A 27,575-nucleotide genomic window follows, 5' to 3' on the forward strand; every position below is an offset into this window, starting at 1 on the left:
GCTCTGCATACCGAGCACCTCTCGGTGTCTTTAGGGAGCTCGCAGAGGTGGGCTCCCTCCGGCTCTGCAGCACCCCGCGGCCCCCCAGAGCGAGACTCCCTCTCCAGTGAAAGGGACTGCAGCACTGGAGGGTGTTCGCTCCCGGCTCTCCGAGCCCAGGGCGGGGGGGGGGGGGAAGACTCTCCTCTCCCCTCCCCCTCCCGGCTCCAAGGACATTTTGTTTTTCCTCCCAAGGACAAAGAACAATGAGGCGAAGAGACGGAACCACTCACCAGTAATGCGGAGACCGGCGGCGGGCCGGGGTAGGGAGAGCCGTTCCCCTCCTCACCCTGCCTGCGGCGGCGGCCGGCTCGCCACCTGCCCACGGAGCTCGAGGCGCCGAGAGTTTCGGAGCCCGGCGCCATCGCCCTCCGCCTGTTCGCAGCCCCGTACGGAGCTCGGCTCGCCGCTCTCCGTCTGCCCGGAACCCCTGAGTGCCGGGCCCGAAGTGGCCCGCGAGGCCGGTGCCCAGGTGCCTCCCCGACTCCGGCGAACCGAGCGGCGGCCGAACCACCTGAGAGCCCCGTTGCGGCTGCCTCCCCGGCCATCTTGTGCGGTGTGTGTGAGGCAGAGTCTGTCTCTCCCGTCTTCTCTCAACTCCTTCCTCCCCTCCCCCCGCACAACATGGCCGCCAGAGTCAGTACTCACTGCGGCGGGGAAGGGGCTGGGCCTGCGCTTCTACCCCCTGCCTATCGCTCATCCCCCCACTTCCTGCCTTCTGCGCGTGCGCCAACCACTGCTCTCTACTGGCCGCGCAGCTCCCTCCCCTCCGGGCCCAGCGCGCGCCGATTCAATTGGCCGCGCTTCTCTCTCCTTCCTCCCCCATCCTGGGCCCGCGCGCAACTCAGCTGCCGCTCCCTATTGGGCGCGCGTCTTACTGGTCTTTCCACCGCAACCCCAACGGTCGCAGCACAGTATGGTGAGCGCGAGCCGCGGCTGCTGATCCCTATTGGCGCCGCTCCTTCTCTCGCTGCCCCTCCCGTCACCCACGGCCTCGCGCGAGTCCTGCGCCCCTCGTTTAATCCATAGACTCTGCTAGGGGGAAGGGAGGGGGCGGAGCATGGGAAGGGTTGTGACTGGTCGGGTTGCGGGGCGCCCTGAACGCAGGGGTAATGGTGCCGGCTAAAAACACGTCCGGGCCCGCCGTTACCTCTGTCATCGGCCTCGACCCCGGTCAGCGCCACGAAACCACCTCCCGGCCTGGCCTAGCCCAGTCATTGCCCCCTACTCCAGCCAGTGCCAGAAAACCACCTCATGCCCCAACCTGGGCGTCTCTCTCTGCCCTGGCCAGTGCTAGGAAACCACCTCACCCACTGACCCAGCCATTGCCCTCTACCCTGGTCAGTGCCACCAAAATCACCTCACGCCCCAGGCGTTGCCCGCTACCTTGGCCAATGCCATTAGAACCACCTTGGGCATCCCCCCTACCCCAGCCAGTGTCACCAAAACTGCCTCATGCCGCACCCCAAGCATCAGTCTACCCTGGCCAGTGCCATCAGAACGACCTCGTGCCCCAGCCTGGGCATCGCCTCCTACTCCAGCCAGTGCCACTGAAACCATCTCATGGCCCAGCCCGGCCCAAGCATTACTCACAGCCACAGCCACTACTACTGAAACCACCTCATGCCCCAAGCTGGGTATCACTCTCTACCCTGGCCAGTGCCACCAAAACCACGTTGTGCCCCAGGTATTGCCCTCTACCCGCCCAGTGCCACTGGAACCACCTCACATGCCTGGCATCGTCCCCTACCCTGACCAGTGTCACCAAAACTACCTCAAGTGCCAGCCCAGCTGTTGCCGCTTCCCCTAGCCAGTGCCACTGAAACCACCTCACGCCCCAGCCCAGACATTGCCCTGTGCCCCAGCCAGTGCCATTGAAAAACCACCTTGCGCCAGACATCACCCCCTACCCCAACCAGTGCCACTGAATCCATATCTTAGCCTGACCCAGGCTTCATCTACCCTGGCCAGTGTCACCAAAACCACCTCACACCCCAACCCAGCCTGGCTATTACTCTTTACTCCCCATCTCTCAAAATTTGGTCCATGGATATTCTCACTATTTTGCATCTGAGTAGCTTTGTCCCTTATCTTGTGTGGGTGCCCTCTGTGTTGTGAACTTTACTCTTTCATTTCTCGTTTATTCCTAAATCACCTCCAAAGATGTTACAAATGAAGAAAATTAACAGTAAAAAAATTAGAAGAGCTTCTTTGCTCCTCACCTCAAAAAACATCTACACTAATTAACCGGTGTTCTCAGTGGTACCAGAAGACAGAACAAGGAGTAATGGTCTCAAGTTGCAGTGAGGGAGATTTAGGGTGGATATTAGGCAAAAACTTTTTCACTAGGACTTGAGGGCGGAGAAGCACCGGAGTAGGTTACCTAGAAAGGTGGTGGAATCTGCTTCCTTAGCCCTCGTCCAGACTAACCCGCGGCATCGGCGGGTTAAAATCGATAGCTCGGGGATCGATATATCGCGTCTAGTCTGGACGCGATGTATCGATCCCTGAGCGCGCTTACATCGATTCCGGAACTCCATCAATCCGAACGGAGTTCCGGAATCGACACGGAGACCCGCGGACATCGATGCAGCGCCGTCCAGACTGGTGAGTACCTCGATTTTAGAAATTCGACTTCAGCTACGTTATTCTCGTAGCTGAAGTTGCGTATCTAAAATCGATTTTAATTCCTAGTCTGGACGTGGCCTTAGAGGTTTTTGAGGTCAGGCTTGACAAAGCCCTGGCTGGGATGATTTAGTTGGGGATTCGTCGTTTTTGGAGGAAGGCGTTGGATTAGATGACCTCCTGAGGTCCCTTTCAACCCTGATATTCTATGATTCTGTATTTCCATCCTTACTGCAAACTATTGCCATTTCCCTAATGTAAGTACAGTATTGACAGTTGCAAGTGTTCAACAATTGTAAATCCAGCCCCTCAGTATCATGAAATTGTTTTTAAAATAATGAAATTAAAAAGCACCTAGGATTTTTTTTATTTGCCCTCTTATTTTTGACCCTTTCAGGGTACACATGCGTTATATTTTCAAGTTACTGAGAGAGCTGGAAATGTACTTTTTTAATGGAAACTGAGATTCTCATGTATGCATGTGACTCCAGGAGCTGAGGTTTTAAGAAAACCATAAAATATCACAAGAATTTGGTTTAAATCATGAGTTGACAACATGGAAAATGGGAAGGGCCAGATCCTCAACCTGTGTAACTGGTTAGTGAAATGTCCTATTTCACATATACTCAGCGCCTTCATTTTGAAGTGCAATTGGCCAAGATGGCGGTCTGTCATTTACTCCCAATTCTGATATCAGCTTCTTATGTCTAAAAAGTGGTAGCTGGGGCTCCCCCTTTCATTTGGCTGCAGATGGGCAGACCTTACATTGAAGCAGCTGGTTAGGAAATCAGTGCTCCCCGCACCATTTCCCCCCAACATGCCTGGCTCATTCTATGGCCAAGCGTTATGCAAATCAGACTAGAAGATCACAATGATCCCTTCTGGCCTCACAATGTTGCTGCGTCCAGATTACTTTCCTTTTAAATTCCTCTTCTGTGGCCTTGTGTTTTTTTTTAAATCTCCCATCCATCACCATGTTCCTGTGCTTCTGTCTTCCTGGAAGACAAACAGCAATAATCAAGGGGCTAATCCCCCAGCGAGTCCTAACAATGGAAGCCCAAATCCTGGCCTTCTCTCTACCCCTCACAAACGTGTCTGTTTAACTAGCCATTCCTCTATCTGCCCGATTCGACACATACGTGTATTCAGCTATTCCTCTCCGCACCCACTACACCTGGATTTAGCTACCTCTTCTTCAACATATGCATTCCCACATCACACAGTACTCAGTTACATATATGTTCAACTACCCTATCCACTGATATCTCCCCTGAAGTAGGTTGCTGTACTGCTATCTCCCCCACTGCATCACGATGTTCCCCTTTACCAGGCATGAAATATCAGAAAATATATAAGCATGCTGTAATGAGCATGTACGTAGTTCAGCTGCCCAGTTTGTTTGACGTACAGGGCTTTTTCTTTCTTTTCTTTGTGCTTTTTCAGCCATTTAAAATAGTTTCTAGTTCTGTCACATTCACAAAGTGAGATGGCTTATCCTCCATTTTGTGTAAGGAGGATGTAACAAGAACATCACCAATGCTAAAGAAGATTATGGAAGGTTACGGGGTGGGGGGAGGCAGAGGATTGTAGGGCCTTGTGATTTTGTTGGTTTTAATGATACCCCATCGATTCTATGACAGTTGGAATCTTGGGCAGTTGGAGGCCAACTGTGACTTCTTAAATATTGGGCTCCTTAAACCTAGGAGCAGGAGGAATCTGGTTGCTTGGAAGGGTGTCAGATCACTCTTCATTAACAGATCTTTGAGGATGGAAAGATTCTGATTTGAGAGTATTTCTTCTGAGTAGATTGGGTGGGCAGTTCCTCAGGGGTGACAGAGGGAAGCAAGATGGGGTTCTTTCTTGAAAGAGGGAAAGAGCTGTTCTTTAAAGATAGAAGAGTAGAAAGCCATCTGTCTGGTGAACATGGAGGGCAGAAAGTCTGCTCTGTGGTTTTGCAAACCAGGGCCCAAATTCTGCAAACCTTAGTACCACTGGAGTCAATGAAACTTCTTGTGCATATAGTTATTCATATCTGAAAGTGTTTGCAGGGTTGGAACCTAGATGTTTACTTCCTTGTGAACATCAGTAGGAAAGGAAAAGAAGATAAAAGACAACAGGCTAGAAAATATCCAGGCTAAAACAAGAATAAAACAAAAATAGGACACAGACAAGAGTTGTTATTTACATATTTATTTTTAGCCAGGTGTGAGGGATGCAACATCCCAGTAAGGCTAATGGCAGAAATTCTAGGGTTCATCTTCTAGTCTCTCTCATTTCCATTATTTATTTTGGGACATTTTGGTACTTCCTAGAAAATTGTTTAGTATACATTTATTTAAGTTGTGATGGCATACAGTAATTTGAGGAACTGACGGGCAAATATTTTAAAAATTCACAAAAGCTCACATTTCCATCTTTGCAACCATAAAAAAAGCCACTTACCACATTGCTGCTACATGTGACCAAAAACTGAACTACAGAGAGCATGAACAGGAAGTGACACAGCTATAACTTGTAACTTACAGCGGATGGCAAGAATGGGATCTAAATTACACTGAAACGTCCTTAAAGTATGACACTTTTCTTTCAGAGTTAATTTTTAAAATCAATTATTGAAAAATTACAGCTGATATTTTATAAGTTGTTTTAGATTTACACTGAAAAGCAAAAACCCTAAAATTAAGTGAGGAAAGAACAGTTCTTTCTTTACTTATGTATTTATGTCATTAATTATTAGTTCCTTGATTCTTTGTGCCAGTCCCAGTGCAGGTTACAGCATCTTGGGGGCTGCTCTAACTTGCACCAGCTGTATACAATCTCTGTTTAATGTATTGCATGCTGGGTAATATCATAGAGAATTCCATGTTTCTCCAATTACACTGGCTCTTTATTAAGAGAACTATTTAAAGACCAGCTGCAAGTGTAGTAAGCATTCCAGTCATACAAACAGACTGGCTTCCTGGTGTCCTCTCCAAATTCTTCCCTCCTGCAACTGGGCTCTTTCCTCCAAGTTCCATGCAGATTGTTACCTCTTTCCTTTTAATTGTTTGTTACTGTGTCTTTTGTGCCAGTGTTTGGTGACTTGCTGGGGACAGAAATTACTAACACATAGCCCACCCTAGGGACATGGCCTTTACTGCCAGGCCATCGTGCAGCAGAATTTCAGTGGCATTTCAGAGACAGTCCACTATGTTAAGGTGGGCAACCACAAACCATGACACATATTGTTGAGGACTGCAAAATGACTCAACTTACTGGAGGTCTTTGTGTCTTGAACACTGTTGGTAAGAACACTGTGGCTTGGCTTGACCAGACTGCATACGCCAATTAAATAAGGGCTCATAGTCCTTCAAGTATGCTGATCTTTGAATCAGTCTCCAATTTTTTGTTTGTGTTATCGCTGGGTGAGAGGATGGGCAGGAGAGTTGCTTCCATAGCAAGCCATCTGCTTAGCTTGGCATTTTCTTAATAGTATTTGTATAATGTCCATCAGCCCTCCACTGGGTTGCAACAGTCTATCCCAGGGGTCAGCAGCCTTTGGCATGCGGTCCATCAGGGTAAGCCACCTGTGGGAAGTGGTGTGGGCCAAGGGATGTTCTGGCCGCTGCTTCACGCAGCCCCCATTGGCCTGGAGTGGTGATCCACGGCCAGTGGGAGCTGTGATCAGCCGAACCTGCAGATGCGGCAGGTAAACAAACCGACCCGACCTGCCGGGGGTTACCCTGACTGGCCACATGCCAAAGGTTGCCCATCCCTGGTCTATCCCATAATGGAAAGCAGAGTTTTGGTTCTCCAGCCCATCACTCCCAATGCTGGACTACTATCTAGTACCTGGGAAGATATATTGTGATGGTCCAACATCACAGTAGGGATCTCTTCCTGTCTATTTTGCCTTTGTCATAAGTTTCTTGGCTGTCTTTACTGTTGACTCTACTTTCCTGTTGGACCCCTTCACATCCTTTGGTCTGGACATTTCCTTAGCAGTGCTCAGATTTTCAGATTCCAGTCAGAATCTCTCAGAAGTCACCAGATATCCAGTGTAGGGGATCTGTAAAAGAGTGGCCTCATCCTGGACCCCCTCCCGTGTGGCCTTGGGACAGCCCTGCAAGTGGCCCCTCACCTCAGTTTCGCCTTTGGGTCCCCAGTAATTCCATATGAGTTTATCTTCCAGTCCATCATAGTTTATTAACAATATAGTGCAAATATAGTGCAAAAGTCCATAACCAAAAATCCCAAAACATAGTCCATATCACCCCCAGTGTGTGTGGACTTTAAAACCTATTCTTGTATGTGGAATTCAGTACTTCATTGCCAGTGTTCCACCCTAATACAGATCTTTTTAACACATTGGCTGCTGTTCATCCAGTAGGTTGACTCAAAAGAAGACATCAAAAAGAAACTGAATTTGCCTCCCTTGCTGGTATATCAATGGGACCAAATTGAAGTGCCCGCATGCAGAGGGCTATCAGTATGTATGCAGCTGTAATGTGTTTGAGGGGATCCCTCCTATATGTGTGCACAGGAGGAGAAGTACAACTGCAGAATAGGTCAAAAGGACCAGCTGCTGCTATCTCATCTCATCCAGTGCAGTTATCAAAGTGGAAAATTCTGTGAAAAGAGTAACCTATAACATGAATGGACAATATTGTGCAGCAACTAATTAAACAAGTTATAACTGTTGGGGAAACTGGGCATACAGTCACCACTCCAAACTTCATTTTAAACTTGTATTAAAACACTATGATTTGGCAGACAGTTGTCACTCCAGTTTCCATTTTCAGAACATTGCCGTAATGAACAGTCATTCAGACTGTGGCTGTGTATCCGATAAGTTATATACGGATGGAGTATGGAGGATCCAATAAAGTTTTCTATTTTTCAGGTTCATCAAGCCCCTGAAAAGGTATAAACTAAATCAGGAGCTACTCTTTGATCTGTGCCACTAGATTTCCCTTTCATCTTTGTTTCTAATGGCCTCCACAATGTAACATTGTAAGTATGCAAAATGGAAGGTTGTAAATATGAACAATGCAGAAAACCATTTTATTTTACTTATTTTATCCTTATACTTATGTATCCGCCAGTTGTCTGTATTAACTAAAGCTCGTGTGTGTGCTCCACCTATTTTATTTTCTTAATTAACTCTAAATAGCTGCCTGAAAAAGAACCTATCTGTGACAAGTGCATATTGTACCCCAATAAATCATCAATTATATTAATTGATCAGGCTATACCAGCTTCATTTTCACACCTGGACTCTACCAGTCCTCCTCTGTCCCCCAGCCTCTGAGGCCAGGCTGATGGCATAGGCATTCACACCTAGCAGTACTTGCCGAAAGGTGTGACAAGGATTGTCCGCTGGCTGAATGGCTCATATTCTCAGCTCTGTAGTGTAAATATATATTCCTCTTCTGCTTTTTGGTTTTGGGTAAAAAAACAGTATCTCGCTACAGTTTAATTCTGTCAGGCATCACTGTACTCAAACAGCTTTATCAGCTGTTCTGGTATTTCAGGCATTACTCCAGGCAACAGCATGTTACTCACTTCTCATTTGTCTCTCCCCACCCTCATCAGAAAAGCTTTACCGTCATTTTTTATCTTTATTCCCCATGCAGAAAATGTTTAAAAGTAACTCAGTTCTTAGCAAGAGAAAAGCTATGATACATGTTTTACGCTGTATATTTATTTAGTTTTAGTTTTATTTTGTATTGCTTTTAACTTTTTTCAGGTAGTGTATAAATATGCTACACCCTAACCGAATTAAAGTGATGAAGCTTGAACAAATGCACAAAAATGTGAGTTGATGGGCCTGATTTACTACTCTATCACACCAATGTTACTCCACTGACTTCAGTGGAATTACTTCCGATTTACACCCATGTAAATGAGGGAATAATCAGGCTCATGGTGTAAACTTCTCCATTCATTTTGAAACTTCTGTAAATAAAATTCTACTTTGGCAGGAAGTTTGATTTTGTGGCCCAGATATTGTTCACCGTACTCAAATGAGCAGTCCCACTGGAAACAGTAAGAAGCAGCAAAGAATCCTGTGGCACCTTATAGACTAAAAGACGTTTTGGAGCATGAGCTTTCGTGGATGCATCCGACGAAGTGGGCATTCACCCACGAAAGCTCATGCTCCAAAACGTCTTTTAGTCTATAAGGTGCCACAGGATTCTTTGCTGCTTTTACAGATCCAGGCTAACACGGCTACCCCTCTGATACTGGAAACAGTAGCATGTGTAAGAGAATCAGGATTTGTCATAATAGCTTTAATTTCTCTTATATGATCTGTAATTTTTGTCAGTGGACCAAAACTCAAGACCTGCATGTTCTTTAAGTTGAGAGTTCAAGATTCACATCTGTTCTGAACTTCCATAGAGTTTGGGAAGATGGGATTCGGAATTTGTTGTAGCCACTTTGTTCGGAATTTGTTTTAGCAAGTTTGAAAGCTCTTCTGGGCAGAGACCATGTCCTCTATGTGTGACACAGTCTAGTTCAGAGATCGTCAACCTTTGGCCCGCAGTCCGCCAGGGTAAGCACCCTGGCGGGCCGGGCCAGTTTATTTATCTGCCACATCCTCAGGTTCATCCGATCACGGCTCCCACTGGCCACGGTTTGACATTCCAGGCCAATGGGGGCTGTGGGAAGCTTTGTGGGCCGAGGGATGTGCTGGCCACCGCATCCCGCAGCCCCCAGTGGCCTGGAGCGGCAAACTGCGGCCAGTGGGAGCTGTGATCAGCCGAACCTGCAGACGTGGCAGGTAAACCAGGGGTGGCTCTATGTCTTTTGCTGCCCCAAGCACGGCAGTCAGGTAGCCTTCAGAGGCACACCTGCGGGAGGTCTGCTGGTGCCACGCCATCGGCGTCCCCGCCACCAAATTGCCGCCAACGCCGCGGGACTGGTGGACCTCCCACAGGCATGCCGCCAAAGGCAGCCTGACTGCCGCCCTCACGGCGACCGGCAGACTGCCGCACACCGCTTGCCGCCCCAGGCATGCCCTTGCTGCACTGGTGCCTGGAGCCGCCCCTGAGGTACACAAACCGGCCCAGCCTGCCAGGGTACTTACCCTGGCAGGACGCATGCCAGAGGTTGACGATCCCTGGTCTAGTTCAACAGAGCTCTGAACCTGACTGAAGCCTCTAAGCACTGCCATAATATACATAAAGTAAGGCAAATATAAAAACACACAAACTCACTAAGAATGTATATTTTTGTATAATATTTGTAAAATAAGGGAAATTACTTTTTTATTTTTATGTTTTAACACTGAAACCCAAGACCATGCTAATATGGTGAATTTACTAATATTTTTATTGTGCTCCTATTTGGAATTATAAACCTTTATAGTGACAACAAAGGCTTGGTTATCAAGAATAACCAGAAATACATTCTCATCAGGCAAATGGTGTTGGTGAACATGTGGTGGTGGGGGGACCTTTTCCAGTCTGCTAACCAAACTCCAGTGGTTTTGCAGTTTATTCAAAATGAAACCATTTAGCATATGCAGCTCTGACTTTTCATATTCCTATTTTCAAGAAAAAAAGCAGTAGCAAACAAAAGTAATAAGGTGTACCTGAAGTGAAAAAGGGGCCAAGAAGTTTAATTGGACTTAATTCTCTTTACCAAGTCTGGTGAAGAGAATCTGAGTGCTTAACTTGACAGTCACTGAATATCAAAAGGGGATACTGTGTTGGCACCTGTGATCTAGTGCAGTGTTTCTCAAACTTGGGACACCGCTTGTGTAGGGAAAGCCCCTGGGTGGGCCGGGTCAGTTTGTTTACCTGCCGCGTCCACAGGTCCAGCTGATCGCAGCTCCTATTGGCCTGGAGCGCAGTTCGCTGTACGCAGTTCACTGCTCCAGCTCAATGGGAGCTGCGGGAAGCAGCGGCCAGTATGTCTCTCGGCCCGTGCCGTTTCCCACAGCTCCCATTGGCCTGGAGCGGCAAACCGCAGCCAGTGAGAGCCACGATCGGCCAAACTTCTGGACGCAGCAGCTAAACAAAGCAGCCTGGCCCACCAGGGGCTTTCCCTACACAAATGGTGTCCCAAGTTTGGGAAACACTGATCTAATGGATTGAGCTCAGGCCTGACAGCCAAGATCTCCTGAGTTGTAACTTTGGCCCACTAACTTCTTTGCTTCAGTTTCACATCTGTAAAATAAGGGTAATAATACTTGTTTGCCTGCTGTTGTGAGGATTAGTTATAGGGCTGCTCCTTATGTGGAAGTCCCACTGATTTCCATAGGGATTATGTGATTTTAAAAAGCCCAGTGCTTTTAAAACCCTTGAAAATGTGAAGTTCTGTATTATTGCTGAAGGCTACCACATTCATATTAGCTAGCTCTTTGCCATCTTAAAACACCATAAACAACAATAATACTGTCCTATATTCTGATCCTGCATTTTTTCAACACCTAAAGCTGCTCCAGATTTCAGAGTGCAAGAAATTCAGGATAGGAATCCTAGCCCTTACTGGATTCAGTTTTATGATTTTGAAGCAATCTTAAATTTAAAACAAAGTTTGTTTTCTGTGTTGAAATTATCTTTTATAACAAACCCCTGGTGTTTTGAACAACAAATCCGTTTCAGTATCCAAAAACCTTTTGCCTCTATTACCTGTAGGCAATATTCCGCTGTCATTAGCAGATTGTGCATAAGGGCATATTAAACTTAAAATTCTTTGTTTATAACGTAAACAAAATGTTTGTGTTTTCTCCAAAACTAAACAGATATAAAAGGATGGGAGATGCTGGGACAAATTTTTGTTCACTTTTCTTGAAAATATCTAGTGATCTAGACGTGATACAAAGAGTGATATCTAGCTTCTACATGTCTCTCTACATGTGAAGAAATTGCTGCAAGTTTTGTTGCATAACTCTGAGATCAATTTTTAAATGATATACAACAAGTTGGTGGGCAGTTTCCCAGAAACCCTATTAATATCTCTGAGCTACAGCTTGCAAAAGGCAAGGACTGTAACTTGCATTAAATGCTTTAGTTTTTATAAAGTGTTGAAATTTGTTGCCTTTAGGAGCTTGCAGGATTGAAAAAGTGGGGAAGCTGGACACATTGCTAAGGCTTTACCCACATTCGGAAAGGAAGTATCTGCAAACAGGATCTTTTACCAACCCCCACCTCTATCGGTAAATACCTCTTGTAGAGTCACAGGAGTGTTCTGCTAAACTGGGAGAGGCTCATCATTTTATCAGGAGTCCAAAGAGTACTTGGCAACGATAAGGGATCCATGCCCAAGGTAGAGTTTCACATAAATATATTGTTCTGCCTGTCTGCCAAGATATCACACTCTTGGGGCTGTGGGGATGAAGGATAGGAAAGGAGAGAACTCATCATTCTTTACAGAAACCTAAAGAAAGTTATGTTTGTGAATATTTTGGAATTAATACCTTTATAGATGAGATGATAATTGACAACAACTCATTTTTCTAGTGGACTGAGCATCTTTTTCTAAATTCTTAGGTCTATATTTTCCTAATTAACCTTAATGGAATTCCTGCAGATTTACACTAGGAAAATGAGACTAGAACTTGGCTTGTTGGACCAAATTCATCCTTGGTGTAACTCACTGAAGCCAAGCTGAGATGAAGTCAGAAGAGTTACACTAGAGATTAATTTGGCCTTGAGGGCCAAAATCTGCCCTCACTTGCTCAGGTGGAAATACACAATCACTCTAGGTTCAGGTTAGGAAAATTGGGGCTCTGGACACATCCCAAAGGGAACCCTTTGACTCTCTTTGGGGTGGCAGGTCAGATATGACCCATACTACCATCTTCTGGCCTACTGGGGGCCCAGCAGTACCTCTTCCTTTTGGGCAGGCTGGGCATCCTTTGTACCTGGATTACTGCTCCATGTATTCACACAGCTGGGGTCTTTCCTAGAGAAGGGAGATCTCAGCCACCACCCAGATGAGCAGAGGACTCTATATGTTGGAATCCTTGACAGCACTCTTGTAGAATCATGATAGGGTGGTGGCAGTAAGCATCCCCCACACAGAGAATCTTCTGCTGTGGTATTGTTGCGAGGGGTCCCCTAGAACAGTGTGTTTCAGAGTCAATGATCCATTAAATCAAATGAGGAAAATCACACCTTTCAGAGTTAGTGTTTTAAACTGTAAACAGACACAGGTCAGGGATCACTGCATACATTATATTTGGATGATGTTTTCAAGGTTTTCTTTGCAACCACAATTACTAGAAACATTAAAAAAAAAAACGGAAAAACTGAGATTCTGTGCCACCACATGATTCCAGGAGCCAAAGTGTGAGATATGTGCCTATCCTTTTAATCCAGCCCTGAGTAATTCCATTTAAATCAGTATAATCACTCCAGATTTGCCCTCATGTAGCTGAAAGAAAGTGGAATATTGTCATAAGAATTTGGAAGTGAATGAAATGAATTAAAAAATAAGTTTGTGTACCAATAGTTTGAAAATTCTCTTGTATAGTTATGAACTAACTTTGCCAGTGGAAAGGAGAGAGAATGCAAAAGCAGAGATTAGCCTGATTATATATAAGAGGGTAAGTAAGAAAGTGTGCATTTTTTGTGTATGCATGTGTGATTATATTCCTTGGATGCTCCCTGAAGTTGCAATTTTCTTTACATAGATTTATTAATAAGAGGCACAGGCTTTTCAGCATGTCTTGAAATTAAATTATGCTGTAGAGTTTCTTCATGTCCTACTTCTGATATTTGGCATTAAAACCTTTTGAAGAAGTTGGATGTTGGCTACCAAGAGGTAAAAATGTTTGACTGTGAAACACCTGTTAGTATGAAAGAAGGTTCCTGAATAGATGCATTTTATTTTGCTCTACCTGCAGCTTGCTTGCAACAAAAGTTCCTCAGTGTTATAGCCTATATTTGAGCACTCTGCCCCTAGAATACAAAGTAAAAAGGGTTGTCGAGCAGCTAAAAAAAAAATGTATGTACATGTGCCTTTGTAGGGAATAAGGTCAAACATAAGTGATTTGAAATCAATGCAAACAAAAATGTTCTACTGGGATTTTCAAAGTTACTTCTCCCACACCCTTTAAATCATGTAATTAACACTAAAGTACCACATTGCTGAATGACATATCAGATACTGATATTATATATCCAGGAATAGGGTTTGTCCATCATGGATGAAAAGTGCTTTATTCAGGAGAGTTATTAAAAGGTTCAGCTACCATAATGAAAAGTTAGAGTCAGAAGAGAGGTTGAAGATGACTGCTTTAAAAATGAAAAGCCAGCTCAAATGATATGAATAGAATGTAATCTGGTAGGTAAGAAAGCAATTAAGTCAGTTAAGAGGACACACTGGTAAATACAGGTAAAGTGGTTTAAATATGAAAAGCACAATAAAAATTTGAAATATTGTTATAATGTCAGTATTACAAGAATAAATAACCAAAGATGTAAAGGAGAAGTAGGAAGTGCATGGGAGAGTTTATGGACCATATGTAGTCTGGGTGGAAGCAGATTAAACCTGTTTATATTAGGGTTAAATTTGATGCAGAGGCCCACTGGACCAGCAGAGTGTAAAGGGGGCAATCCAGAACATAACGCCATTGTGGCAAAATTATACCTTTATATTTGTCTTCCTACAGAGGCTGATGAGGAAATAACTACCTCAGAGTTACTCTTAAGAAGTAGCAGTAGTGAAAAGGAAGCACTGTTAACTTGAGGGCTGGCAGAGAAATTGAGAAATGAATCTGCAATGTTCATGCAGGCCAGATGACAGTGAAGGGAAGGAAGAGCAAAATGGATGAGCTACGAAAGGAACACTATATATATTTCATTTACTGGGAGGAGGTATCTGATTTATTAATAAAATAACTTTTTCAAAGCTTCCTATTCTGGGCTGTCGACAACTTTGTCATAAGTTAAGCATATAGTTACATGAAAAATAAAACCAGCAGCTTCTCCTCACTCCAAAACCAGAAAATAACCAAATGGAAATGAAATCAACTGCAACAATATTCCCTATGTCCACAAAACATCAGTGTTTACCATGGCTCTTTCACCATCAAAACCTTGTTAAATACGTGAGCCTTTCATGGTAACCTTAAAGCCAACAAATTCAGTTATTCTGGACCAGTAGGTGGGGTGATCAAGTTCCAACACTGAAAACTACTCAGGGAAAAGACAGGGCTCGTTGCTCCCACACTTTTATACCAAGAGGGTTCCAGCTTCTGAAACATTCACTGAGCTCAGCTGTATGCTATCACTCAGGCAGAGAGGTGGTCTTGGATATTGTAGGCAGCTTCCAAACCATTAGGGCTTTATGGATCAAAAAAAGGTACCTTATATTCCACCTAGAAACCAATAGTCAGCCAGTGCCTACCACGGAGAACTGGTCTGCTGTGAGCCCTGGTAGATAAACCACATTTTCTACCAAGTACAGCTCATCTTATGCTAGGGTTGGGTCTCCTACCTTGACTAGCCAAGGGCATATCACGGATCGCCATTGACAAAGGTCAAATAATTTGGACATGATTAGTAGAGTTACCGCCATCTGAAATTACCTCTCACATTGACCTGTCAACAGCATCTCAGTATCTGGTCTCCCCTAAACAAGATGTAGCTATTAAATACATTGCTTAGAAAAAGACCTGGTCATTAATTGGAATATAATTAAATTGTGTCTGAATATTTCAGCTATGAGCTTCTCCACCTACTGCATCTTTAAAATTCTAGGAGTCTGCTGGAGGCAGCTGCCAGCACTGTGTGCAGTGCAGCAGTTAATGCAGCATTTTACAAAGACCGTGCTCATGAAGACATTACTTTGTTCTTCCTTGTTTTGTTGTTTTCCTTTAATTTAAAATAAAAGCCATTTGGACTGAAAGCACAGCGTTACTCTTTGGATAGCAAGGAATGTAATATGAATTCCATCAGTGACGACGAGATCAAAACCAAAAGAGAACTCAGAGAATGTGACAAAGCAATTAAGAGATTTCATGGTTAAATATAAGAATAAACGTCCAAAACTGAAATTTCCATGAACAGATGTGTCTCTTATCAACACTATCTACAAAATGGTTTCTGCCTCTGCACTCTCCTAGAAATGTAAAGTGTCCAGCCCTCAGTCCCCCAACTTTAACTTTTTTTTCCTTTGCTTTGGTTTCATTCCATTTCATTTTTCCTCTTTACATTGAGCTGCAACAGGGACTTGTGACCGGAAGCCCTTTGCAAGGCTCCATCCTGCTGAATGCAGACATGGCAAGAAGCATACAAAGTTCTTCTTTTTGCAAGCTGGTTTGTCTTCAGATCAGGCTAACAGGTTTGAGTAGTTTGAAAATACCCCCGAATGGTTTCACACCCTGTCATTTTCAAATAATCAGGAACATGGTGAACAGGTGTGTGGAGTGCTGTTCTAATCCACAATGGTATGCAAAACCCACACTGAAATGACAAGTATAGTGATCTCTTATGAAAGAAAGCTGCTGATTCAGTCAATATCATTGAGATCTTCCCCTCTAGAATTTTCTACCTCCAGCTCCCAGATATAAAAGGACTTTTGTGTAATGTACTGGGCTGTTAGTACTAAGGGATTCTGTATACTGTACTCTGTAGTATTTAGTTTCTCACTACAGCATTTGTTTTTATAATGTGGGGGAGGGGAAGGGAAGCTGCTTTTAAACAGGGTGCCAATAATCTGTTGCAAAAGACTGGCACTCTCTGAGCTAATTAGTTTTGAAGATAACCGTTTCACTGCAGGAGAACCTGAGTGCAAGGGACAGAATCAAGGAGATTAGGGACAGAAATGACCACACAGTGCAACTAGTCTGTCCATCTGCCAATGGAGGATTATTCACTGTAGTATATTTTTCTACTCTACTGCATTGCTTAATCTACTTTTAATATTAGAACTGGTAATTGAAACCTGCTGCTAATAAGTAAGGGGTGTAAAAAAACAAACCTTCATACAAAGGTGTTTGAAAAAAAGCTACATCTAGAGTTGATAAACTAGGTCTCTTTTAGATTCGTTTCAGGTTCCATACCAGCTTCTGCTGCAGACCCGGTAGAGTTATGACCCCTGGAAACCCCCTGCAGCGGGAAGCCTGCCAGTAGGGAGGCTGGGTTAGTGGAAGGCAACTGCAAGTTCTCCTCCACTGGGAGCAGTGAGTTACTGCAGCCCAAAATGTGGGTGGCAATAGGCAGGGAGGTGACAAGGCAGAGGCAACCAGGGCATGTGCTGATTCAGTGCATGCCCTCAGCAGCCTCCCCTGGCAGGGCTGCTATGGAGACGTCGCTGTAACTTTAAGCTGGTCCCCTGCAGAGCTAGTAAACTGAGGGAGGGGAGGCTCAGTGGCTTCCCTCTGAGGCTGTGTGTACACTAGGAGTGCTTTATAGGAATACCAGTATACTATACTGGCAAAGTGTTCCTAGAGTGAATGCAGCTATCCGAGTACAGTAAACCCCCGCCCCCAAGTACTGGTAAAGAATCTGCCCGTATAACTGCATTTCCACTACGGGCTTCTGCTGGCACTCCTATATCGGCCTGCAATAACACCTCTTCACACCCTTGACCGACATAGCTATGCTGGCAGAGATCTGTAGTGTGGACACAGGCTGAGTTCATACCTCCTCATAGCCCTTGGGGCCAAGCCAGGGCACAAAGGCATAGTACAGACATCCCTGCACAGGTTTTGGTGCTCCACACTACTGAGATATAAAACTAGATGAATATGGTCACAAGTTTTAAACTGTACTCCATGGCACCGTTTGTTTGCAATAATCTTTTAGGGCCACATGAGGTCTAGATCATGTGTGTCCCTGCATGGGTGCACAAGCTGAGGGAAGAAGGTACAAGGAACCTCCCCAACCTCCTATCCTTCTGCAGAGGCAGTCACAATATGGCTGAAAAACACAGAGACTTTGGAGCCCAATTCACCATTGCCTTGTATCTTGTGTGCCATTTACACTGATGCAAAGTAATGTTTCCATTCTGCTCTAGTAGAGTTTTAGATGCATTTTTATACTCACTTTGCATTGGAGTAAATGAATACACAAGAATTGGAGCAATGGTGAATCAGGTCCTTGATGAGACTAACACCACTGGCAGTACTAGCCTCTCCAAAGAGGGCAGAGAGGGGTACAGTGAAGACAGGGTCACCATGCCCTATTGCACATTACTGACTAGCTACAGTGCGTATGCGGGGCACATACTGCATCCTGTTAAGGGATGGCAGAGCTGGCACTGCAGCGTGCACTCCCCAGGAGGAATTGTGGCTGCATTAAACTGTATGTTTCAATTCAATCCCAGAACTGTGGAAGGGAAAAATATAGTGCTAAGAAAACAGATTATTTAGGTTTGTGAGCTGAGCAGAGGTCTAGCAGTACAAGAGCTCTTTTGTTTCCACAGCCTCCCACAGCTGCACTCCTAAATATATCCTCTACAGAGGACTGCATTTCTCCACCTCTCTCTCAGACCAATCAGATTTTCACAAACGTCCCTTGGGATATGCAAGCAGACAGCCACAAATGCCTGAGTTACAGGACCTTGTGAAGGATGGAAGAGACTAACACGTCTCCATCAGAATGAAATTGTTACGGACACAGACTATTTAAAGAGGGAATGTGTGCAGATGACTGATAAAAACACATAGTAGCTTTCAGAGTGGTAGCCGTGTTCGTCTGTGGCCTGGTCTACACTACGCGTTTATACCGATTTTAGCAGCTTTAAACCGATTTAACGCTGCACCAGTCCACACAATGAGGCCCTTTATATCGATATAAAGGACTTTTTAAACCGGTTTCTGTACTCCTCCCTGACGAGAGGAGTAGCGCTGAAATTGGTATTACCATATCAGATTAGGGTTAGTGTGGCAACAAATCGACGGTATTGGCCTCTGGGCGGTATCCCACAGTGCACCACTGTGACCGCTCTGGAAAGCAATCTGAACTCGGATGAACTGGCCAGGTAGACAGGAAAAGCCCCGCGAACTTTTGAATTGCATTTCCTGTTTGCCCAGCGTGGAGCTCTGATCAGCACGGGTGGCGATGCAGTCCCAAATCCAAAAAGAGCTCCAGCATGGACCATATGGGAGATACTGGATCTGATCGCTATATGGGGAGACAAATCTGTTCTGTCAGAGCTCCGTTACAGAAGACGAAATGCCAAAGCATTTGAAAAAAATCTCCAGGCTATGATACAGAGTGCTGCGTGACAAGCGTAACGGAAAGCCAAAGAATCAAATGGATGCTCATGGAGGAAGGGAGGGGGGACTGAGAACTCCAGCTATCCCACAGTCCCTGCAGTCTCCGAAAAGCATTTGCATTCTTGGCTGAGATCCCAATGCCTATAGGGTCAAACACATTGTCCGGGATGGTTCAGGGTATATCTCGTCAATTTACTCCCCTTCCCCCCGCATGAAAGAAAAGAGAAAAAAATCGTTTCTTGACTTTTTTCAATGTCACCGTATGTCTACTGCATGCTGCTGGTAGACACGGTGCTGAGGCACTGAACAGTAGCTTCCTCTCCCCTCCCCTTCCCTCCCCGGTGGCAAATGGTACAGTGCAGTAGGACTGGGAGCCATCCTTGTCATCAGCCCGTGAGTGCTCCTGGCTGGCCTCAGGTGAGGTTGGCCGGGGGCGCCTGGGTAAAAATAGAAATGACTCCCGGTTATTCCTGGCAGATGGTACAGAACGGCTGGTAACCATCCTCATCATAGCAACTGGGGGCTGAACTCCATCAGTCGCCCACCCCCTTTCACGTCTAAAGAAAAGATTCTGTACTGCCTGGACTATCATAGCAGCGGGATGCTGGGCTCCTCTCCCCCCCACCATTTAATGTTCTGCCAGGACTGTCATAGCAGCTGGAGGCTGCCTCCCCCTCATTTTATCTCACTAAAAAGTCAGTGTTTCTTATTCCTGCATTCTTTATTACTTCATCACACAAATGGGGGGACCTTGCAATGGTAGCCCAGAAGGGTTGGGGGAGAAGGGAAGCAACGGGTGGGGTTGTTGCAGGGGCACCCCCTAGAATGGCATGCAGCTCATCATTTCTGTGGGATCTGACACGGAGCAGCTGTGCTCTCTGGTTCTCTGATACACTGGTTCTCTAGTACACTTGCCCCAGGGCCGTAGCAACAAAGAACGTGGCCCCCTCCGAACATATGTCCGGGGCCCCTTACAATGCAGAAACTGGAATGTGGTATTTATTTTATACAATATACAGGGTTCATATTATGTATACATAGGCCTACAGTGTACATGTATTCCGTATTTACGCAAAGCGCTTCTTTCGAGCCTTGTTCTCCGCAAATTGGTTAATCAATGTGTCATAGTCCAGAGATCTGGCAATCTTGTTTTCGACTGAGATAACTGCAAGCATAGAAAGCCTGTCATCTGTCATGGTTGAGCGCAGGATATTCTTGATCAGTTTCATTCTGCTGAAGCTCCTTTCAGCACCAGCAACAATAACTGGTGTGGTCAGAAGAATTCTGATCCAAATGCAAAGATTCAGATATATCTCCTGAAGGCTGTTCTTGTATATGTACGTTAAAAAATTGTTTGCCGTGACAAGTCCTCTCTCTTTCTCGATGACATAAATAAAACGATTCAATTCCATTATGAGTTCGTTGGCATCAATGTCTCCCATTTTTCTTTCAAAATTTTTGCTGTGATTCTCCAGTTCATTTTCTCTGTGACACTGCTTCAGGCTGTTAGCGTTGTACAGAAATCCAAACAACTTATGTCACTCCATGAGTTGGTCAAATCGCAACGAAACAGAAGATATGGCCTGATCAGTGAGAACAAGAAAGAACTGCGATTTGAATTTTTCTTCGGCAGAAAGACGACTCGAATCATCAGCACATTCGTAATCAAACATTCTCTTCTTATGTCGCACCCTGGTTTCTGGAAACACCTGCTCAATACCCATATGCTCTGATATTTGACGTGCATTTGTGACCAGAGTTATATCCTGTATTTTGATAGTCTTCCAAAAACTTCATTGTAGCACCGACTTCTGCCTGCAGTACGTCAATTGACACATCTGGTGACTGAATTAATTTGCTGGTTTTATTGACGTGAAATAGTATATCGTACCACGTGTACACAGTCAGAACAAAAGGCCACGTAGTAACATGGTCTAAAAGCGCACCGGCTTCTGTTACTGTATTGCCATTTTTCTTTTCGAGCGCATATTCTCACAAAGATGACAAAGCATTGCACAATTCTTCAAGGTGATAACGCAATGGCTTCACAGCATCAATTCTCGACTCCCAACGAGTGTCCGATAACCCTTTAACAGATATTGGCATATGTTCTTGAAGTATATCCCAACGTGAAGGTGAAGAAGAAAAGATAATGTATATTCTGTTAATCAGACCAAAAAAGTCAATGGCATATTTTGATGACTTTGCTGCTTCTGAGATCACAAGATTCCAAGTGTGAGCTCCACACAGTACATACAAGGCACGGTCATTTATTTCTAGCATGCGGGCTTGAACTCCTTTATTCTTTCCTCTCATATTTGCGCCGTTATCATAAGCTTGGCCTCTCATGTCAGCAATGTCTATTCCTAAGTTGTTTGCCTTTTCAAGAAATGCTTCCAATAAGCCCTCGCCAGTTGTATCATGAACATTAAGAAAACCAACAAATGCTTCACAAATATTGACACCATCTTCACCGTTGCATTCAATAAAGTGTAACACCACAGACATCTGTTCTTCATGTGACACGTCGGGAGTACAGTCCAAAATAACTGAATCATATTTTGCTTTTTTAAGCTGCACTATGTTGGCCTCTTGAATGTTACTGGCAACAAGTTGAATCAGCTCGTTTTGGATCTGTGGACTGAGGTACTGAACGTGTGTCTCTGCCTTCTTAATCCTCTGTAAAAGTTCACTGAGGACAGTATCATACTTTGCAAGCAATTCAAACAGTCCCAAAAAGTTGCCATTCGAAGGATCGCCGAGCTTTTCATTACTTCCTCGAAATGCCAAGTTTCTTTCGGACAAGAAAATAACGACATCAACCATGCGTTTGACAACATTTCTCCAGAAATCTCTTTCTTTCAGAAAAGCCTGCAATTTGAGTTGGTCAATAGACGTATGGTTTACTATGCCTGACCGAAGGTCAAACCATTTCACCATACAGTCTTGATGACCTTTGCCTGTTTCATGCTGCTGAAGTCTTTTTGACAGTGCTTTCCAAGCAGATGTTCCACGATGTAGCGGTATGTCACCAGTGCCAAATAACTTACAACAGAAACAAAAAATGGCATCTTTCTGAACTGAGTACATTAACCATGAACGTCTTATTTTCTCGCCATTTGCCATGGTTCGATAGAAATGAGTACTTGTGAACCTCTGTCTTTCCTCGTTAAATGGAAATTCGTAACTTTCATTCTGCTGCAGTGGGCCACGTGCAACAATGTCACACACTTGCCTGTCCGATATTATAGACGGCCAATCTCCTAGATCATCACTCAGTTTGTTTGGTAGAACAACTGGCTTCACCTTCAACCTCACTTGAAGCACTTCTGGATACTTCTGGATACGATTCGTCACTGCTAGCGCTGTCCGTTTCATGTGCCTGTACCTGTACGTTGGATTGCAGCGCAAAATACGTTGACAACTTTGGCATTTTCTCAAGTTCCTTCTCGGCATCTTTTGCTGCCTTTCATTTACTAGCTCCACTCTTATACATTCTCTTAGACATCACAAAGCACGCTTCTGCGTTGGAAACGATAAAAAACTAAACAACTAAATTAATAACATTTATCTGCCGACCGCCATTATGAACGCAAATACACATTCTTTGAATGGGTCCAATTAAAATTCGAAACTGACCGACAGACAACTGATGTAGCCAATAGCATTATGATGTATCATAATGACTTCACGGTTTTGTCAGTAAAACCGACATGGATTGTGCAATAGCGTTAATAAATGTCACTTACCTAGTTATACCTTACATTTTTTTTGCCACTTTTAGGGACCCCCTTTCTTGCGGGGCCCCCTCCGGTCGGAGGGTACGGAGGGCGCTCGCTACACCTCTGACTTGCCCCATATTCTAGGCAGGACTGACTCTATTTTTAGATACAACATAAAGGAGGGAATGACCCAGGGGGTCATTCCCATTTTTGTCTTTGTGCCCCCGGCCGACCTCAGCGAAGGTCAGCCAGGAGCACCCATGACAGCAGCAGACAGTACAGAACGACTGATAACCGTCATCTCATGACCAATTTACAATGGCACAGCAGACGGTACAGAACGACTGGTAACCATCTCTGCTACCTTGCAAAGGCAAATGAATGCTGCTGTGTAGTGCTGCAGTACCACCTCTGTCAGTGGCATCCAGTACACATATGGTGACAGTGACAAAAGGCAAAACAGGCTCTGTGGTTGCCATGCTATGGTGTCTGCCAGTGCAATCCAGGGGAAAAGGGCGCAAAATGATTGTCTACCATTGCTTTCACGGAGGAAGGAATGAGTAATGACATTTACCCAGAATCACCCGCGACACTGTTTTTGCACCATCATGCATTGGGATCTCAACCCAGAATTCCAATGGTTGGGGGCGACTGTGGGAACTATGGGATAGCTACGGGATAGCTACTGATAGTCCAACGCTCCAGAAATCGATGCTAGCCTCGGTACATGGACGCACACCACCGAATTATTGTGCTTTGTGTGGCCGCGTGCACTCGACTTTATACAATCTGTTTTACAAAACTGGTTTATGTAAAATCGGAATAATCCTGTAGTGTAGACGTACCCTGTGTCAGAAAAAAAACCAAGGAGTACTTGTGGCACTTTTGAGATTAACGAAAGTTTGTGCTCAAATAAATTTGTTAGTCTCTAAGGTGCCACAAGTACTCCTCGCTCTTTTCACATAGGAGCTTGTTATTGATACATGATATTAATAATGATGGGGTCCAGTTACTTCCTCATTATCCATTTGCATGCAGCCTGGCTCAGATGCTGAAAGTCATTCTCATTTGATGATTGTTCACTGGCCTATGTGAAAAGAATTCATGCATCTCAGGCCAGTTGCCAGCAGACAAGTGTCAGCTCAACCACCAAAAAGGGCACTAACTGTCTACCACAGATGGCAATCTTAGCTGAGATGTACCTTAAGGATGGAATGAGACAGAATTCCTATTTCAACCTTGGAAGTAGTCTGTGGCACATTGAGACAATCCTGTGATCTGGAGAAAACTTGTCCAATGGCTACCCATGCTGTACTACTGTGTACTACCTGTTCTGGGCATAAAAAGAGAGAAGTCAATTTAGTGCCTTTCAGAAGCACTAAATTCATATAAAATGTACAGATGCTTTCTAAGGTTATGGGCCTGCTGCTACTCTCTGATCCATGGAGTGGAGAGAAACTCATGCAAACAGCAGGCAAATGTGCATAGGAGCATGGAAAGAGAGGAAAGATGTGTATGTGGGGTGCTGCCCCTTTACCACAGCCACTTATCCATGAGATAATCATCTGTTCATCGGAGCCTTCACACAGGAGGAGATAATTTACTGGGCTAGAGGTGTGAGGGGACCAGGGAGAAACATCTAGGTCAGTGTTTCCCAAACTTGGGATGCCACTTGTGTAGGGAAAGCCCCTGGCGGTTGGGCTGGTTTGGCCTGGAGCAGCAAACCGCGGCCAGTGGGATCCGCAATCGGCCGGACCTGCGGACGCAGCAGGTAAACAAACCAGCCCAACCCGACAGGGGCTTTCCCTACACAAGCGGCGTCCCAAGTTTGGGAAACACTGTTCTAGGTAGTAGGCAGACCAGTGTCATTGCGGATGTTAATGTTGTTCATTGTGGTATTTACTTTATTGTTTCTGTATACCATCTCCTCCCCCGTGTAAAGCCACAGCCCAAGGATCAAGGGCAGCACAGCCACTAAGCCAGCTGTGCTGCTAGAGGGGAGGGGGAGCCCAGGGGTGCATGGCCCTTTGGATGAATGCACCAAGGCTGAATTTACATGGGATTAAAGTGCTTCCCTCCTGCCACTTCTGTGCTGCCCTCCAAATCTGTAATAGAGTCTTGTTGCATCCTTTTATCAATTAGATCATAACTTCTTTGGGGAAGCTAGCACCAGGTGTCTCAGTCCTGAGAGCCTCTGAGCACTATTGCAATACACATAATAAATAAAAGGGAAAAGGGCCTTTTGTGACGCAGTTAATTCTGTGACTCAAATTAATGCAGGATGAAGGACCCCTGGTGAATTTCCTCCGGCTCCAACTGCCTGCCTGCTTGGATTAGACTCCTCCCATTCTTTGCCTCTTTCCCACAGAAATCCCTGTTTCTTCACCACCTTGTGCTCATTTTAGCAGCAAAGCGAAATTGAAAGAATCTGGTCAATTCCTAAAGTGTCCCCTCTGCCCGCTTGAAAAGGGAGCCAAGCTCCGTATATCTTGCAAACAGGACTAGCTGGAAACAGATTTAGCCACCTCATAGATTCATAGATTCATAGACTCTAGGACTGGAAGGGACCTCGAGAGGTCATCGAGTCCAGTCCCCTGCCCTCACGGCAGGACCAAATACTGTCTAGACCATCCCTGATAGACATTTATCTAACCTACTCTTAAATATCTCCAGCGATGGAGATTCCACAACTTCCCTAGGCAATCTATTCCAGTGTTTAACTACCCTGACAGTTAGGAACTTTTTCCTAATGTCCAACCTAAATCTCCCTTGCTGCAGTTTAAGCCCATTGTTTCTTGTTCTATCATTAGAGGCTAACGTGAACAAGTTTTCTCCCTCCTCCTGATGACACCCTTTTAGATACCTGAAAACTGCTATCAGGTCCCCTCTCAGTCTTCTCTTTTCCAAACTAAACAAACCCAATTCCTTCAGCCTTCCTTCATAGGTCATGTTCTCAAGACCTTTAATCATTCTTGTTGCTCTTCTCTGGACCCTCTCCAATTTCTCCACATCTTTCTTGAAATGCGGTGCCCAGAACTGGACACAATACTCCAGTTGAGGCCTAACCAGCGCAGAGTAAAGCGGAAGAATGACTTCTCGTGTCTTGTTTACAACACACCTGTTTATGCATCCCAGAATCACGTTTGCTTTTTTTGCAACAGTATCACACTGTTGACTCATATTAAGCTTGTGGTCCACTATGACCCCTAGATCTCTTTCTGCCATACTTCTTCCTAGACAGTCTCTTCCCATTCTGTATGTGTGAAACTGATTGTTCCTTCCTAAGTGGAGCACTTTGCATTTATCTTTATTGAACTTCATCCTGTTTACCTCAGACCATTTCTCCAACTTGTCCAGATCATTTTGAATTTTGACCCTGTCCTCCAAAGCAGTTGCAATCCCTCCCAGTTTGGTATCATCCGCAAACTTAATAAGCGTACTTTCTATGCCAACATCTAAATCGTTGATGAAGATATTGAACAGAACCGGCCCCAAAACAGACCCCTGCGGAACCCCACTTGTTATACCTTTCCAGCAGGATTGGGAGCCATTAACAACTACTCTCTGAGTACGGTTATCCAGCCAGTTATGCACCCACCTTATAGTAGCCCCATCTAAGTTATACTTTCCTAGCTTATCTATAAGAATATCATGCGAGACCGTATCAAATGCCTTACTAAAGTCTAGGTATATCACATCCACCGCTTCTCCCTTATCCACAAGGCTCGTTATCCTATCAAAGAACGCTATCAGATTGGTTTGACACGATTTGTTCTTTACAAATCCATGCTGGCTATTCCCTATTACCTTACCACCTTCCAAGTGTTTGCAGAGGATGCCTTTGATTACCTGCTCCATTATCTTCCCTGGCACAGAAGTTAAACTAACAGGTCTGTAGTTTCCTGGGTTGTTTTTATTTCCCTTTTTATAGATGGGCACTATATTTGCCCCCTTCCAGTCTTCTGGAATCTCCCCCGTCTCCCATGATTTCCCAAAGATAATAGCTAGAGGCTCAGATACCTCTTCTATTAACTCCTTGAGTATTCTAGGATGCATTTCATCAGGCCCTGGTGACTTGCAGGCATCTAACTTTTCTAAGTGATTTTTTACTTGCTCTTTCGTTATTTTCTCTTCTAAACCTACCCTCTTCTCGTAAGCATTCACTATACTAGACATTCCTTCAGACTTCTCAGTGAAGACCGAAACAAAGAAGTCATTAAGCATCTCTGCCATTTCCAAGTCTCCCGTTACTGTTCCCCCCTCCTCATTGAGCAGTGGGCCTACCCTGTCCTTAGTCTTCCTCTTGCTTCTAATGTATTGATAAAAAGTCTTCTTGTTTCCCTTTATTCCCATAGCTAGTTTGAGCTCATTTTGTGCCTTTGCTTGTCTAATCTTGCCTCTGCATTCCTGGGTTATTTGCCTATATTCATCCTTCGTGATCTGACCTAGTTTCCATTTTTTATATGATGCCTTTTTATTTTGTAGGTCCCGCAAGATCTCAAGGGTAAGCCAAGGTGGTCTTTTGCCACATTTTCTATCTTTCCTAACCATTGGAATAACTTGCTTTTGGGCCCTTAATAGCGTCCCTTTGAAAAACTGCCAACTTTCCTCAGTTGTTTTTCCCCTCAGTCTTAATTCCCATGGGACCTTGCCTATCAGCTCTCTGAGCTTACCAAAATCCGCCTTCCTGAAATCCATGGTCTCTATTCTGCTGTACTCCCTTCTACCTTTCCTTAGAATTGCAAATTCTATGAGTTCATGATCACTTTCACTTTCATGCATGATCTTAATCCCTGGGATCTTTAGGTGCTTTTTCTTCCTGCAATCTCAATGCTCAGATATTTATCAAGCATTCAGATCAGAACTTTAACCACAGAACATTTTGCAACAACAAAACACTAAGTTCATAGGGGAATGACTGTGCAGCCCACATGACTTCTGTGAAATAAATATAAATAATAATTATATGGGAAGGCCTAGTGGACATTTAAAAAAAAGAAAATTTCTTACTCTTTTAGGTAGCTGCAGAT

At 44.7% G+C, this 27,575-nt stretch overlaps 1 long non-coding RNA gene across 3 annotated transcripts; it reads left to right on the forward strand.

Annotated features, from left to right (window-relative positions):
• Window positions 1-278: 278 nt before the first annotated feature.
• Window positions 279-14,465, forward strand: LOC115658370. 3 transcript variants are annotated; one of them, XR_004002251.1, is made up of 6 exons: window positions 279-958; window positions 7,547-7,656; window positions 8,393-8,459; window positions 11,698-11,919; window positions 13,129-13,201; window positions 14,270-14,465. It is a non-coding gene; the product is annotated as an uncharacterized LOC115658370 (long non-coding RNA). The 3 variants fall into 3 exon arrangements; XR_004002252.1 differs by having other exon boundaries at window positions 11,698-11,809; XR_004002253.1 differs by lacking the exon at window positions 11,698-11,919.
• The last annotated feature ends 13,110 nt before the right edge of the window (window positions 14,466-27,575 follow it).

Source organism: Gopherus evgoodei, chromosome 10, assembly GCF_007399415.2.
Source record: "Gopherus evgoodei ecotype Sinaloan lineage chromosome 10, rGopEvg1_v1.p, whole genome shotgun sequence".
Classification (NCBI taxonomy): Eukaryota; Metazoa; Chordata; order Testudines; family Testudinidae; genus Gopherus; species Gopherus evgoodei.